The sequence below is a fragment of the Nicotiana tabacum genome, chromosome 8 (assembly GCF_000715075.1).
Source record: "Nicotiana tabacum cultivar K326 chromosome 8, ASM71507v2, whole genome shotgun sequence".
Taxonomy (NCBI): Eukaryota; Viridiplantae; Streptophyta; class Magnoliopsida; order Solanales; family Solanaceae; genus Nicotiana; species Nicotiana tabacum.
In genome coordinates, this window is record NC_134087.1 from 2,293,560 (window position 1) to 2,304,764 (window position 11,205).

Genomic DNA, 11,205 nt, shown 5'->3' on the forward strand with positions numbered 1-11,205 from the left:
TTCAATGGAGAGGTCAGCCTGCTAAGGCATCGACCTGGGAGTCCGAGTACGATATGCGGAGCCGTTATCCCCATCTTTTCCCCGACTCAAGTACTTCCTTCTTATGTCCGTTCGAGGATGAACGGTTGTTTTAGAGGTGGAGGAAATGAATTCTACATTTTGAGGCCTTAAAAACCTCTTTTGACATCACCTCGATTTGCGTGCACAGTCCGGGCGCGTAGCCTGAAAGCCATTATGTGAAAATCTGTGAAAAATGATGAATTTTGCCTTTAAAATGAATTGATTTGACTTCGGTCAACATTTTGGGTAAACGGACCAGGACCCATGATTTGATAGTCCCGAAGGGTCCGTAGGAAAATATGGGATTTGGGCGTATGCCTGGAATCGAATCCCGAGGTCCCAAGTCCGAGAAATGAATTTTTAAAGAAAATTATTTTCTAAAATTATTTCTGAGTTTTGGAAATGAAATGAGTTTAGAACTTGATGGTATCGGGCTCGTATTTTGGTTTCGGAGCCCGGTACAGGTCTTATATGTGATTTAAGTTAAGTCTGTGAAATTTGATAAGAAACAGACTTGAAACGACGTGAATCGGATCGTTTTTGAGAAAATTAGAAAGTTTAAAGTTCTTAAGAAATTTCATGATTTTGATGTTAAATTCATAGTTGTTGATGTTATTTTAGTGATTTGAATGCACGAGCGAGTCCGTATGATGATTTTAGGTTGGTGTGCATGTTTGGTTTGAAGCCCCGAGGATCAGGTGAGTTTTGGATAGGCCACAGGGTGAATTTTGGACTTGGAAAAATTGCAAACCTTCAGCTGTTGCATTGCAGGTCTGCAGGCTTCGCATCTCGCAAATGCGAGTTCGCAAATGCGAAGGCCTTGTCGCAAATGCGAACAATGGCCCAGGCCAGCTACCTCGCAATTACGAGGGACCTATCACAAATGCGATGCTTCCCCCTCTTAGTCAGTCGTCGCAAATGTGACGCAGTGTTCGCATTTCCCAATTCGCAAATGCGAGAACCCCCTTCGCAAATGCGAACATAGCAGAAGTCTGGGTTCGCAATTGCGAACCCTGGTCGCAAACGCGACATCTGCAACCTGCAATTTTATAACTTAGCTGAAAATCTTTCATTTTTCACACTATTTCAAAACCAAAACACTCTTGGACTATTTTTCAAAGACAACTCTTCTTCCAAATCGATTGTAAGTCAATTTTAACTCGTTTTCTTCAATCATTAACATCTTTTCACATGATTTCAACTCAAAATCAATGATTTTCATGGGAAAAATTGGGTGTTTTGGGTAGAACCTAGGTTTTTCAAAAATTGGGTATTTGGACGTCGATTTGAGGTCTTTAAAAACAAATTATATATTTGGGTTCATGGGAGAATGCATAATCGGGTTTTAGTTCGAACCTCGAGGTTTGACCATGTGGGCCCGGGAGCGATTTTTTTTACTTTTTGGGTAAAACTTTAGAAAACTCATTTTCATGCATTAGAATTGATTCATTTAGCATTTATTGATGTAATTAAGTAACTTGTGGCTAGATACGAGCGAATTGGTGGTGGAATCAAGAGGTAAAGCAATAGTAGAGGCTTGAATTGTGTTCGTGGCATCGAGGTAAGTGTTCGGTCTAACCTTAGTTTGAGAGATTAGGAGTTGCGTCCTATTTGCTATGTGATATTTGTTGAGTACGGCGTATAGATATGGTGACGAGTATCTATACGTTGGTGTCAATCATGCCCGTGAGTTTCATACTATGATTAATGTGATTTCGTTTGTATTGTTCATGACTTTTGTGAGGATTTCTATTGTTGAGCAAGGCTCGTGGAAGTAATATTGGAATTTGAATATTGAAGAGCGTTGGCTCAAGTTGTAAAATAAATTTTGGAAGTATAATTGGCAATTGAACCCTATAGAGCATTGGCTCAAGTTGTGAAGTGAGTTGTGAAGTAAATGTGAAAAGGAAAAGAGAAGAGGATTTTTGATATTGTTCCCTCATCAGAATTCGATTGTTGTACTGTTGTTCCCTTGCCGGGATTTTATTGTGACTTCATTTATTTCCTTGCCCTTATTTCTTGTGAGTATTGTTTTGGTAAGAGAGTGTTAAAGCACGAAGGGTGATGCCGTGAACTTGTCCTTAATTTTCCTGAATCTTGCAGATAATTGAGTTATGTTGTCCTTTACGTTTATTTACTGATTTTCTGTTGTTACTTGATTCTATTATGTTGTTATTGATTCCCTTGTCGGGATTTTGTTGTTCCCTTATTGTTCCTTGTCGGGGTTCCAATGTGATTGGTGTTAAATTGTATATTGGGATCGGGTTGCACGCCGCAACAATATTATATTTGGATTGGGTTGCACGCCGCAACAATATTTTATTTGGATCGGGTTGCACGCCGCAACAATATTATATTTAGATCGGGTTGTACACTGCAACAGTATTATATTTGGATCGGGTTGCACGCCACAACAATACTATATTTGGATCGGGTTGCACGGCGCAACAATAATATAATTGGATCGGGTTGCACGCCGCAACAGTGATGAATGATATGGATCGAGTTGCAGGCCGCAACAAAGTTATTATGTTTTGGGATCGGGTTGTGCGCCGCAACAATTGATAATACAAAGTGTTCATAGATTGGTTACGAGTTCCTTATTGTTAGGCTGCAAAATTCTAAATTGTTCTTATGCTTTTCTCTTAATTTACTGTTGGTACTAATATTCCCCCACAACATGTACCCCTCCCATCTTTACTTGTTTATTCCTGTTTTATTTTCCACTGCATATTATAGAACTACACAGGTTTATTTGGTATTCGTGTTCTACCCTCGTCACTACTTCGCCGGGGTTAGGCCAGGCACTTACCAGCACATGAGGTCGGTTATGCTGATACTACACTCTACACTATGTGCAGATCCCGGAGCGGCAGCTTTTGGACCATAGCATTGGGTGGCTGCCTTCAGTCCAGCTAGAGATCCCGAGGTAGTCCTGTAGGCGCGACGTTCTCTTCTATCTTTATATGTAATCTGTTTTCATTTGCTTCCGAAACAGATTGTACTTTCCTTTTAGACATTTGTATGTAGTAATTCGTAGATAGTTTGTGATTGACACCGGATTTCGGGTAGAGATGTATGTTGGTATTGTCGTACTGGTTATGGTTAATTTATTAGATTAAGTCTTCCGCTAGTATCAATTTTTAATATTTCACTGTTATTTCATTGTTAACTTAAATTGTTAAAGAGGCTAAATAAAAGAGTTAGAGATTCTATATTATGCGGCTTGCCTAGCTTTCACGAGTAGGTGTCATCCCTGTTGAATTTGGCAAAACTTTTTGTCCCACATCGGTGGGAAGAGAAGGGTTGGGGGGATTTCCCCCTATAAAAGAAGGCTTAATGTTTAGGATTTAAATACACCTCTTATTTGCCTTCTCATCTATTTAAGGCATTTGTATCTTCTCTCTTTAGTATTATTTCACTTGTATTTTGGAGTGAAATAAAATATTGGTTGTGTCCGAGGAGTAGGCAAAATTAGCCGAACCTCGTAAATTCTGGTGTTCCCTTTATTGTTGCTTTATTGTCTTATTTATTATTTGGTGGCTGTCATAATTTTTGGTATAGTAGTTGTGACTTATTCACACTATATACATTTGGCTTCCACAACAATTGGTATCAGAGCCAAGGTACTGTCTTAGTATGCTCTGTGGTTGCAGCATAGTCTGATCTTCCACATCAGAAAAGATTTATCTTGGTAACTGTGTCAAGATTCTGTCTTAGTATGCTCTGTGGTTGCAGCTTAGTCTGATCTTCCACACCAGAAAGGAAATAATCTTGATTTGTGTCGTCAGCTATTAAATAATATTTGTGTCAAAGATGGGAGACAATAAACAAGAAGAATCTACATCAAGTGTCAACAATACGTCATCATTGACATCTTCGCTTATGACAAGAATTGTGTCAAATGCGAAATTTGCGGTAGAAATATTTGACGGGTCCGGACATTTTGGGATGTGGCAAGGCGAGGTTCTAGATGTCCTTTTTCAACAAGGGCTAGATCTTGCTATTGAAGAAAAGAGACCAGATGCTATTGGAGAAGAAGATTGGAGAATTATCAATCGTGTTGCTTGTGGTACCATTCGATCCTACCTTGCTAGAGAGCAGAAATATCCATACACAAAGGAAACTTCTGCAAGTAGATTATGGAAAGCACTGGAGGATAAATTTTTGAAGAAAAACAGTCAAAATAAATTGTACATGAAGAAGAGACTGTTTCACTTCACCTATGTTCCTGGTACCACGATGAATAAACATATCACCAGTTTCAATAAGTTGGTCACAGATTTGCAAAATATGGATACAACTTATGATGATGGTGACTTGGCCTTGATGTTGTTGGCGTCACTTCCTGATGAGTACGAGCACCTTGAAACTACTCTACTCCATGGAAATGACGAAGTTTCTCTCAGAGAAGTTTGTTCGGCTTTGTACAGCTATGAACAAAGAAAGCGAGAAAAACAAAAGGGCGGAGAAGGAGAAGCACTATTTGTGAGGGGTCATCCTCAAAGTCAAACGAGGACAAAGAAGGGAAGATCCAAGTCAAGATCCAGACCCAGCAAAGATGAATGTGCCTTTTGTCGAGAAAAAGGGCACTGGAAGAAAGACTGTCCGAAGTTGAAGAATAAGGCCAAACATAACAATGGAAAGGCCATTATGGATTCAAATGTAGCTGATTGTGATGATTCAGACTTCTCATTAGTTACAACAGATTCATCAACATCATCAGACATATGGTTGATGGACTCGGCTTGTAGCTATCATATGTGTCCCAACAGGGACTGGTTCGTGGAATTTCAAGAAGGAGAATATGGAGTCGTCCACACAGCGGATAACAGCCCTCTTACCTCATATGGCATTGGTTCAATACGATTAAGGAACCATGATGAAATGATCAGAACATTAACAGATGTTTGATATGTACCGGATTTGAAGAAGAATCTCATCTCTGTGGGAGCCCTAGAATCAAAAGGGTTCAAAATCATTGCAGAAAATGGAGTGATGAGAGTATGCTCCGGTGCACTAGTGGTAATGAAGGCTAATCGGAATAATAATAATATGTACCGCTATTCATGGCAGTACAGTTATTGGGACAGCGACAGTGACATCCAGTGACGACAAAGAGGCAGAAGCAACCAAGCTATGGCACATGCGCTTGGGACATGCTGGAGGAAAATCCTTGAAAACTCTATCAGATCAAGGATTGTTAAAAGGAGTAAAGGCTTGCAACTTGGAGTTTTGTGAGCATTGTGTCAAAGGGAAACAGACAAGGGTTAAATTTGGTATAACGATCCATAATACTAAAGGCATTTTGGATTATGTACACTCTGATGTTTGGGGTCCTTCCAAAATACCTTCATTGGGTGGGAATCACTATTTTGTAACCTTTGTTGATGATTTTTCTCGAAGAGTGTGGGTGTATACAATGAAAAACAAAGATGAAGTGCTGGGAATTTTTCTCAAATGGAAGACTATGGTGGAGAATCAAACAGGCAGGAGGATCAAGTGTATTCGCACAGACAATGGAGGTGAATACAAAAATGATCATTTCAATAAGGTCTGTGAAAATGATGGCATCGTCTGACACTTCACTGTTAGACATACACCACAACAGAATGGAGTGGCAGAACGTATGAACCGGACCTTGCTGGAGAAGGTACGGTGTATGTTGTCCAATGCTGGCTTGGGCAAAGAATTTTGGGCTGAGGCAATTACATATGCATGCCACCTCATTAATCGTCTACCATCTGCTGCTATTGATGGCAAGACACCATTTGAAAAATGGTATGGAAAACCTGCTGTAGATTATAACTCTTTGCACGTGTTTGGCTCAACTGCATATTATCATGTGACAGAGTCAAAATTGGATCCAAGGGCAAAGAAGGCTATTTTTATGGGAATTACTTCTGGAGTCAAAGGATATCGCTTATGGTGTCCTATGACAAAGAAAGTAATATTCAGCAGAGATGTTACCTTTGATGAATCTGCTATGGTAAATAAGGTAACAGAAGACACCAAACAAAATAAAGGTGCTTCTAAGCAGGTGGAGTTTGAGGGAAAATTTATTTTTTCTACACAAGAAGCAGAGGAGGAAACAAATGAAGATTACTCTCTGGAAGGAGAGCCAGTAGAGGATATTCCAACTCAGGAACCTCAACAACAACTTGAATCAATAGCAACCAGCAGGCCAAAAAGAACAATAACGAAACCTGTTCGTCTCATAGAGACGGTTTCTTGTGCAACCTCAATTGTAGCTGATGATGTTCCTACTACTTATAAAGACGCTGTCCAAAGTTCAGAAGAAGATAAGTGGAGGATTGCCATGAATGATGAAATACAGTCCCTTCATCAGAATCATACATGGAGATTGGCCAATCTCCCGAAGGGAAAGAAAGCAATTGGGTGCAAATGGGTATTTGCAAAGAAGGAAGGATTTCCTAACCAAGTAGATGTTCGCTACAAAGCAAGATTGGTGGCCAAAGGATATGCTCAAAAGGAGGGAATTGATTACAATGAAGTATTTTCTCCAGTTGTAAAACATTCCTCCATTAGAATTATGTTGGCTTTGGTAGCACAATTGGATTTGGAACTAGTTCAGATGGATGTAAAAACTGCGTTTTTACCTGGAAACTTGGAGGAGGAAATCTACATGACTCAGCCAGAAGGATTCAAAGTTGCTGGAAAAGAAAATATGGTATGCAAACTTGAAAAATCGTTGTACGGATTGAAACAATCTTCTAGACAATGGTACAAGCGATTTGACGAGTTTATGTTGCGGCAAGGATACAAGAGAAGCAAATACGATCATTGTGTGTATTTGCGCAAGCTTAAAGATGGTTCCTTTGTATATCTTCTCCTATATGTTGATGATATGTTGATAGCTTCCAAGAATTCAGAAGAAATTGATAAGTTGAAGATTCAACTGAAGAAGGAGTTCGAGATGAAGGATTTGGGTGAGGCAAAGAAAATTCTTGGCATGGAGATAATTAGAGATAGACGTTCAAAGAAACTCTGTTTATCTCAAAAGGAATATTTGAAGAGAGTACTTCAACGTTTTGGCATAGATGACAAGACTAAGCCAGTTAGTACTCCACTTGCTTCCCATTTTAAGCTAAGTACTATTATGTCGCCAATGGATGAAGCTGAACGAGAGTATATGTCAAAGGTACCATACGCAAATGTTGTTGGTAGCTTGATGTATGCAATGGTTTGCACAAGGCCTGACATTTCACAAGCTGTTGGAGTTATTAGCAGATATATGCACAATCCAGGGAAGGAGCATTGGCAAGGTGTGAAGTGGATTCTATGGTATATTCATAATACTGTAGATGTCGGGTTAGTTTTTGAGCAGGAAGACAATCAGTCTGTAGTTGGATATTGTGACTCAGATTTTGCGGGTGATCTGGACAAACGAAGATCAACTACTAGTTATGTGTTTACTTTTGCAAAGGCACCAGTTAGTTGGAAGTCTACTTTGCAGTCAACAGTTGCTTTGTCTACAACAGAGGCAGAGTACATGGCTATTACAGAGGCTGTGAAAGAGGCAGTTTGGCTTCAAGGATTGCTAAAGGAGCTTGGTGTTGAACAAAAAGGTATCACAATTTTTTGTGATAGTCAAAGTGCTATTCAATTAGCGAAGAACCAAGTTTATCATGCAAGGACGAAGCACATTGATGTTCAGTATCATTTCGTACGAGAAATCATAGAAGAAGGTGGAGTCACAGTGAAGAAAATTCATACTACGGAGAATCCTGCTGATATGCTGACAAAGGTGGTGACTGCGGTCAAGTTTCAACATTGTTTGGATTTGATCAACATTGTTGAAAACTGAAGATTGAAGATGAAGACACAATCAAAATTTGTTATTGAGAGAAAATTGAAGATGTGGAATTTTGCCAAGGTGGAGATTTGTTGAATTTGGCAAAACTTTTTGTCCCACATCGGTGGGAAGAGAAGGGTTGGGGGGATTTTCCCCCTATAAAAGAAGGCTTAATGTTTAGGATTTAAATACACCTCTTATTTGCCTTCTCATCTGTTTAAAGTATTTGTATCTTCTCTCTTTAGTATTATTTCACTTGTATTTTGGAGTGAAATAAAATATTGGTTGTGTCGGAGGAGTAGGCAAAATTAGCCGAACCTCGTAAATTCTGGTGTTCCATTTATTGTTGCTTTATTATTTTATTTATTATTTGGTGGCTGTCATAATTTTTGGTATAGTAGTTGTGACTTATTCACACTATATACATTTGGCTTCCGCAACAATCCCAACTCCCGAAGGTGAAAAATTCGGGTCGTGACATACTAACCACAGTAAATTAAACAAAAAACGACAAATGCCGTTAAAATTTGCTCGTAATTTTACACTAATGTTAACATTTTTATACATTGACGTGTCAGCCTAAAAATTGTACCTACTTTCCTATATGCTAACTAGTCTATGCACGCGTTACGCGTGGACATATATCAAAAAGTATGAAATTTAAAAAATTACATAAATATCAACAGGAAACAGCACCAAGGAGATATCATATGTACATGTAACATTGGTTTCTTACGGACAAAAAGAAAACATTGATTTTTATTAATACTTATGAAATTCTTTTATATTTATTTATTATGACTTAATACTAAATTTTTAAAAGAAGAGAACTACTGAAGAACTTTCACCACTACAGATTGCAGAACCACAGAAACAGTACGTACGCCAGCAAAACAATTCTAAGATAATACGTTGTCGAAATTTAAAACTGTTTGGTTTTATTATTAATAACAAAAAGATACGTGAATGAAAAATAGTGGGAAAAGAAATGGAGGGAAGTAAAACTTTGAATTAGTTCACTTTACTAATGAACTTTGTCCCTCGTTGGAAGAAGGAACGAAAATCTTTGAGTATATATATAGAAGCTCATCTTCTAGCTCTTAAAGAGTTAAGAAGAAGTAGTGTCTCGCGCCGTCGTCACCGCTCGCTCGGCTTCGGCAATCAAAGATTGATTGATTAATCTTTTTGGACAAAATTCTTTTCAAATAATTAATTAAATTAATTAACGAAAATTCAATCCGGAATAACCCATGACCCACGACCCGGTCCGGTCCGTTCCGTTTTCTTTCCCGAATTATTTTAAATCCGTTAGTTGTTTCCCCCGATTTTTTGCACCTGTTCCAACAGCTATTTGAGTTTGCCGAAATTCTGTGATTTGAAGTGCCGCTATCACAGAATAGTTATTCCGTTCTATCCCGGGAGGAATTAATCCACAACCTTGGGCATTGTGAGGGGATTAAATTTCTTAAGGAAACACAAGAAACTTGTGGGCTCGAAATTTTCTGCTTTCGTTTTAAAACTAATGTTTGTTCATTTACTGATTTTTTAATACAGAGTTATAAGAAGCTTAAGGAATTTAACGTTTTATTTCTGTATTCAATCTTACTTTCTGCTTTGGGAGACTAAAATCTTATTGATTTTCTATTCCCATTTTGGAGATTAAAATCTTTAGATTTTCTACTCTAGTTTGAGATTAAAGTCTTTGTGATTTTCTACTCAATCCGAGATATAAAAACTCGGTTGTTTGTATTTGGTTTGAAGATATAAAAACTTCACCGAGATATTAATTCTGTTTGTCAATTTCTTTTACAGAAAGATGACAACGAGTGCGGAACAACAGAATGGTTCTGTTGGGACTATTGCTGCAACGACAAATGCGTCTTCAAGTCACACAACTCCTGCACCGGCAGAAAAACCCGAAATTTTTTTCGGTGTGGACTTTAAGTGTTGGCAACAGAAAATATTCTTCTACCTGACCACACTCAGTTTACAGCGCTTTATCAGCGAAGACATTCTAGTTCTGGGAGAAGAAACTCCTAAAAATGAACGATTTGTGGTCACTGAGGCATAGGAGCATTCTGACTTTTTATGCAAAAATTATATTTTAAGTTGCTTGGAAGACGGCTTGTACAATGTTTATAACGTCATGAAAACATCAAGAGAATTATGGAATGCTCTTGAAAAGAAGTACAAGACTGAAGATGCTGGACTAAAGAAGCTTGTGGCCGCCAAATTTCTGGATTTCAAAATGGTTGACGGTAACTAACGCAAGTCCAAGAATTGCAAGTTATTGTTCATGACCTCCTTACTGAAGGTATAAAATAAGTTAATATTTTTATTCAGATATTGATTATTGTACTAATTATAAATTTATGATTGAATGTATGGTCATAAATGAAGCGTTTCAAGTTGCGACATTTATTGAAAAGCTGCCTCCATTGTGGAAGGACTGTAAGAATTACCTGAAACATAAGCGCAAGGAGATGACGCTTGAAAACCTTATTGTTCGTCTATGGATTGAAGAGGACAACAAGGTTGCTGAGAAGAAATCTCGTGGAAATTCAACAATAATGGGTGCAAATATTGTTGAGGAAGCTTCAACGAGTAAAAAGAGAAAGAAGCCGTCTGGACCAAAGAATTATCCAAGCAATAAGAAGTTCAAAGGTAATTGCCACAACTGTGGAAAGGTTGGACACAAGGCTAGTGATGAACCAAAGAAGGACAAGAAGAAAAGTCAAGCAAACATGATTGAGAAGAATGATGAAATAGACGACTTATGTGCCATGCTTTAAGAATGCAGCCTACTCGAAAATCCTAGAGAATGGTGGATTGATTCGGGAGCAACTCGACATGTTTGTGCTAACAAGGAGTTGTTCACTTCTTATGCTCCCATTGGACCCAACAAGACAATGTTTATGGCAAATTCCGCTACTGCAAAAATTGAAGGAACGAGCAAGATAGCTTTGAAGATGACTTCTAGAAAGATTGTGACTCTAAAAGATGTTCTTCATATTCCTGAAATGCAGAAGAATTTAGTCTCGATGTCACTTCTAGTCAAGAATGGCTTTAAGTGCGTTTTTGTTTCCGACAAGGTTGTAGTTAGTAAGAATGAAATATATGTAGGAATAGGTTACCTCACTGAGGGCCTTTTCAAACTCAATGTAATTGCCATTGAAATGAATAAAATTTCAGCTTCTTCTTACTTTCTTGAGTCAAATAATTTATGGCATGAACGTTTAGGCCACATCAACTTCAAAACTTTGCGAAAAATGATTAATTTAGAAGTATTGCCTAAGTTTGAATGCAATAACTCGAAATGTCAAATATGT